Source organism: Lissotriton vulgaris, chromosome 3_1, assembly GCF_964263255.1.
Source record: "Lissotriton vulgaris chromosome 3_1, aLisVul1.2, whole genome shotgun sequence".
NCBI lineage: Eukaryota > Metazoa > Chordata > Amphibia > Caudata > Salamandridae > Lissotriton > Lissotriton vulgaris.
The window spans coordinates 231,391,296-231,397,730 of NC_141689.1; positions in this window are offsets into that span (position 1 = coordinate 231,391,296).

Sequence of the window (6,435 nt, forward strand, 5' to 3'; positions counted from 1 at the left end):
GCCCTGAAAACTGCCATGTGTACAGCACCGATGCTCAAGGCACCTGACTTCTCCAGTGAGTTTATAGTGCAAACAGACGCTCCAGAGCATGGTGTGGGAGCAGTACTCTCACAGATCAACGACGAGGGCTGGGACCAACCTGTGGCTTTCATTAGTAGGAGGCTACTACCCAGGGAACAGAGGTGGAGTGCAATTGAAAGAGAAGCTTTTGTTGTGGTCTGAGCTCTGAAAAAGCTGAGGCCCTACCTGTTTGGAACTCACTTCCGGGTTCAGACAGACCACAGTACCCTCAGATGGTTAATGCATATGAGGGGTGAGAACCCAAAACTGTTGAGGGGGTCCATCTCCCTACAGGGAATGGACTTTACGGTGGAACACCGCCCTGGTACAGAACACGCCAAAGCTAATGATCTGTCCAGATTCTTCCACCTTAGTGAAGAAAACTCCCAAGAGGATGGGCAGTTCTCCCCACTTTCAGCTGGAGGGGACACATGTTAGACCTGGCATCTTTGGCGTGGTTTCCCCAGTCGTTTTGCCTTTGCCTCCTGTATTTTTTACGCTGTGCTGGATTTCATTTTTGCTGGTTTAGATGCTTTGGTCATTTTGCCACTGCTGATCAGTGTCAAAGTGCATATGCTCTCTGTGTAAATTGTGATTGTAATTGGTTATCCATAATTGGCATATTTGTATCACCAAGAAGTCCCTAGTAAAGTGCACTGAGTATGCCAGGGCTGGTGATACAAATGCTACTAGTGGACCTGCGGCACTGATTGATAGCCCAAAAATGGTGTCTCAGGCCTGCCACCGCAGTGCCTGGGTACAGTCTTTGAACTGCCATGTCCTCCTGGTCAGTGTCCCCACTGATCAGGCCTAATCCTTCCCTTTCTGTGCACATTAGTCACCCCTATGGAAGCCCCTAGGTACCCGCTTGGGCAGGGTGCAGTGTATGTGAAAGGTAGAGCATGTACTAGTGCAGGTGACATGCTCTGGTAGTGAATGACAGCCATTTTCATTTTTCACTATTGTAAGGCTACCTTGACCATAGGCTATCATGGGGAATGCTGGCTGCAGTGGCTACCAGCATATCTTCCCAAAGGAGCATGGTAGGAAATAAAAGTCTGGTATCTCTGAATTCAAGAATTAATAACACATCTTTTAGGAAAGGTGGTTTTTAAATCCTGAGTTTGAGAACAGCACTTTTAGAAAGTTTCTGTTCTATTGTCTGACCTTTCTGTGTGCCTTGGCCTGTTTGTGAATTGACTGTCTAGTTTGTGAGTGGCAGAGGCTGGGTGGCTCCCAGAGGCTGAGTGCGCCATCCCTGGGCTGAATAGCTCCATCTGCATCTAGAGTGGTGGGAGGTGGTAGCAACTGGACCTGAATAGGGCTCTGCCTGCCTTTCACAATGCTGGCTCCACCTCCTGCTGGGCGGCTGACGACCCTGCCCCTCTCTCTGAGAGAAAAGGAGAGGCCAGGAAAACAAAGTGGTCAAGGAACACCCAGAACTGGTTCAGACTGGGCTCAGAGCCCTCCTGCACAAAGGGAACAAAGACTTTTAGGGGTATAGGTACAGGACCCCTGACTACCGAAAATTAGATCATCCTGAATGAAGAAGGAACCTCTCCCAAGGAGAAAGCTTAAACTGAAGAAGGACGTCTGTCCTGCTGTTGTTCTGCTGGACTGACCTGCTGTGGCTTTGCTGCCAAGGAGAGGGGAAGGGCTTTGCTTTGTGCTGTGTCCCCTCCCTTGCTTGAAGGATTCTCCAAGGGTCTGAGAAGAGCTGGCTCCCTGTTAAGAAGTCCCAGGAACAAAAGGACTTCACCCTCAGCTTCCCTGAACTCTACTGAGAGAGTTCTGTCCTTCTTAGAGTGCTTGGGCCAGTTGTGGTGCCTCTGGAAGTTGTACCTGTGTTGGGAAGCCGGAAACCAAGATTTTAAAGACTTTCTGCAAGTTTTATGGCATCGCTCGCTTACGGAGCGCATCCCTGTCAGTGCAAGGAAATTCCCACCGCTACAAAGGCCGAGATTGGCACAGCGCCTGTTGCCGCTGCCAGAGCCATCGCATCCTTCGTTTGCGGGTCGCACCAGACCGGTGCGGGAAGATTACCATTGCTGCGAGTATAGTCGCAGAGCCTGTCGTCACTGGGTGAGATCATCGCACCGCTTGCTTGCGGACTGCATCACGTCGCTGCGAGAGTCGTCGCAGAGCCATCGCATCGAGGGGCCGCGAGAGGAGAAGATCGCCGCTGAGCCACGCATCGTCGTCGCACCGTCGTCGCACCGGAGATCATCGCATCGTGCCTTTTGTGAGCCGCTTCCACCGACGCCTGTGCAACAGAATTCACGCAAAGTATCGCATTCCTCCCCATACAGACCGGAGTCATCGCAACACGCCCGCTACATCGAACGGGGTTGTCGCATCGCCTCCCCAGGATCTCAGGAGTGACTCATCGCTTGCTTTTCACCACTACAGCTTTTACCTTGCAACTTTTGTCACATCTAAAGGTACTATTGGCTAAAACGTGACGCAACTGTGGATTATTTTAACGCAACCTTAAGAACTCTTTTCAAGCCATATTCTTGAACTGTGTATGTTGGATTTTTGTCGTTTTGGTCTTGTGTAGTTTAGATTAAATACCTTTTTTTTCTAAACTGTTGTGGAGTCAGTTTGTGGTGTTTTCACTGTGTTACTGTGAGTGTTGGTACAAATACTTTACACATTGCCTTCTATAACCCCTGACTGCTCGTGCCAAGCTACCCAGAGGGTGAGCAGAGGTTATTCCTCCTTACCCTGACTAGAAGAAAGGGTCCCTATTTGGAGAGTGGTACCTACCTCTGCCAACTAGAGACCCCAGATTTAACACTCCCCTCAAACAATGCTCCCCACACAATACCCCCAGGCCGACACACGGCCATCCTCAAATAAGTTTAAGAAGAAGCAGGGTGGGATGTGTGCCCCCTGTGGCTGCCCCCTGCCGCCCCCAGCTGGGACCTTTTCAAATTCACTTCCAAAGCTGCAGGACCGCCACCTGCCTAGTAGCAGAACACAGCCCAGCACACAGGGCACAGCCGAGGCGAGCCAGTATGACAATGGGCAGATCTGTGCAGCACAATCGGGCCACATGATAGGCTTTCCAGCTCTCAGGGGAGGGAGGGCTCTGACTTTAGTGTGCTTGTGTAATGCAGGATGTGAAACCGGTGTGAAATGGTCAACGTGTGAGCATGTGTCACAGTATAAAAATGTGACGCATGCTCACTAGTCCTAAACTGCTGACCTGCTTGAATGAGTACCAGTACTCTCCTTTGTAAGGAAAAAGTGCCGGTATTTTAAGCACTTATTATTACAATCTCATCTGTGTTATTCTATGACATACTTTTACTATTTCATAACAACCCTATATTAATTTGGCACAGAACGCCTACCAAACCCTTGACCGTCAAGCTGAAAGCCCACTCTATGCCTACAAAAGAGGTCTGAGGAAGTCGGCATTATGTTGGGTCCGTTTTGAGCAGTGCTGGACTGACATGAAGGAGGGGGTTTCTCCAAGCTTGTGAAAAACTTGTGGCCAGCACGAATGCAACAAGCGTGGGTCAGTGAAAAGGTGGTGCTGTTTCTTACAGGACACGAGATGGTTAACTCCCAATATCGGACACAACCTGACTATGGTGCTTTGATGGGCCACGTGAAATGACCGGAAGGGTTGGGACACTAGGCAAACACCGGTGAATAGCTTGCTCTCTACTCATTTCATACCATTTGCCCAAGCCTTCCGAGTCCCTAGGATACCTTGGTCTTCTACGAGCAACCAGGACAATCACCTACCAACTTTGTCACCCGGTAGGGTCCCGGTGTCACGATTTGGCTCTCCATGACAGCGTGGACCCCTGACACTGCGATCTCTGCCCCAGGTCTCAGCGCACCGACCCACGAGTCGCCGCGGTAGCGTCTCCTTCCTGCCAGTGTTGATTTTGTTTGAATGTTCGAGCCGTGCAGGATGCTCGCCCCTGATTGGAGAAGAGTGTCTCACGTGACTGAAACAGGAGCTTGAACGAGAGAAGACTGTTTATTGTCTCAGCTGGAGTGTTCAGTGGCTGAAACGTTCATAGAACCGAACGTGGTGTACTTTCTTGTCATGCATGCGTATAGAAACAGTGTTACATAAAACTGATATGGTGTGCCACTTCTCAGCCGCTTCTCGGATACGGAATGCCAGGTTTCTGACGCTCACAATATGTTTTTTTCTAGCGTTTTCTTGGATATGTGATATATGAGTTCTCTTGCTCTTTTTCCGTTCTGTTGTTCTTTATGTTACATATATGAAAAAAGCAAACGTATTTATGTAAAATAAACAAGTCAATAGCTCTGGCTTTTTGTTAGAGAAATATTCTGATAATATTTGAACAATTTTGTGTTTGTTTCTCCACAGCTGACATTGAAGAAATGTAGGAAAGCCAGCTATGGGCTAAGTGCATAGGAATAAAAAAACAAGCGCGTGCCTCGGCAGCAGGGGAGGGAGCCTGCATGATTCCCTTGCGGAAGTGTGCGATCATATGGCGCCAGCATATGGCGCTGCGCGCTCCCGCAAGGAAATCTCCAGACGTGCACGCGTTGCCATTGCAAGCAATGTAATGCATGCACGTTTTTGTCCCCAAAGCTGTGCCGATGGCATAAGGTCTCTCTCCTATGAGGCGCATGCGTGCTGCGTAGGCGAGACCTAAAAACATGTCATTTAAAATGCCAATAACTCCAACTCTAACACATCTGAGACCTATTGCATTTTTTATGCTTTTTTAGGACCTGTGCCCTGGCCAGACTGTAGCCCGCTCACGGGCTGCACGCCAAAAGTAAGTCGGTCAAAGATTTAGGCGCCTCTCCCTCCGAGCGCCCCTCTGCTGCACTCACAGCCCTCCTTCCACGCTCCTCAGCCCGCCACTTACCAGATGGCTCCGCTGGTTTCGACGGGAAACTCTACCAACCAGCCGCCTGGGCAGCCGGGCGCTGGTCACGTGATGGCAGCAGAGTCACCTGATTACTGAAGGCGGCTACCTTATAGGAACTGGGCGCTACCCCTGGACCACCAGTGGGGGAAAAAACGCTCCAGGGCTATCCGGGAGGAATTAAATAGTGGTGTGACATAGTTTTGTTCAAATGTGGAGTCAATTCGCCTCTGCTGAAAGATAAGACAAGCATTAAAAGAAACACAGTACTACAAGCTACACTTTATAGAACAAATAAGCCAGGGACAGAGTAGGCGACTTCCCTCCCCTTCTCGAAGGCAATATGTTTTTGAGGTTGGAAAGATCCCCTGTTGACATGAAATTCGCGCGGGGGAAGAAATGTTCTGAAGAATCCAGATGAAGACGCAATGGACGGAACAGCAACGCGATAGCTGATGGTTTGAAAAAGGTGACACCCGAAATTTAACTGCGTCGTTCGTTGAGAATAAATATGCCAACGGAATAAGAGAGTTTACTTCTTTGAAGAGCTGTTTCAAATAATCATACGGTAGAAACGGGGCCTATAAAAGAAACACAAAAAAAAAACATCTGTAACTTGTCAAATGGAATTCGCTCCGGGGCTTAAATCGCAGCGGCAGTAAAATTCTTTGTAATCCATAACTTCCACCACGGACCCAAAATACACCACGATTCCTTTCCTGCGCGTTCCTAAAACAAACAAGGGTATCCTGTGATTTATACGGTCTTGGGAAACACGACATCAAAGCGGTAGAAACTATCCCTTTAGCAAGACTATGCCTGAAAGGTTTAGCCGAGCTTCGCGGTTTAGCCAATAATAATATGTATTCCATAACTTGTAGTTTTACTGCCCCGGGCGGCCTCCTGGCCTCGTGTTATCTCACACACTGTTTCGTGTTCAGAGCTTTTAAAGTACACGTCATTGCTATACGCTGCATTAACGAATTAGATCAGTGATAGCAGATCCACGACTACAGTACCCAGAATGCACGGGGTTGTCACATGAACGTCCAGGACTGGAATCAGGGTTCATGATAACATGCTTTCAGTGAAGTTGAACTTTTTTTTATTCATGACTACAACTAAAGAAATACATAATATCACACATTTCATGCAAAAATACCATTTCAAATTAGCTTATTTATTTGAAAAGATTTTAAAAAGTTAAAAACACAGTAACAGTCTGCATTTGGGCGATATGCAACACAAATTAAAGCGAACACTTAGAAAAAACACTAAAAGCTTTTCGATAAAAAGCAAGGGCTGGTTGAGTATTCAATTCAATTCAATATAACTTTATTCGGTCTAAAAAAACAATAGGCCATAAAAGTACATGGAAATATTGCACAATGCTATAAGCACACATAACATTTTTTAAATGATCCTACTTTAAACACAGTTATAAAATAAGTGCATGAAGGACTTTTAGAGTTCAACAACACATCAAATAATATGTTAAATA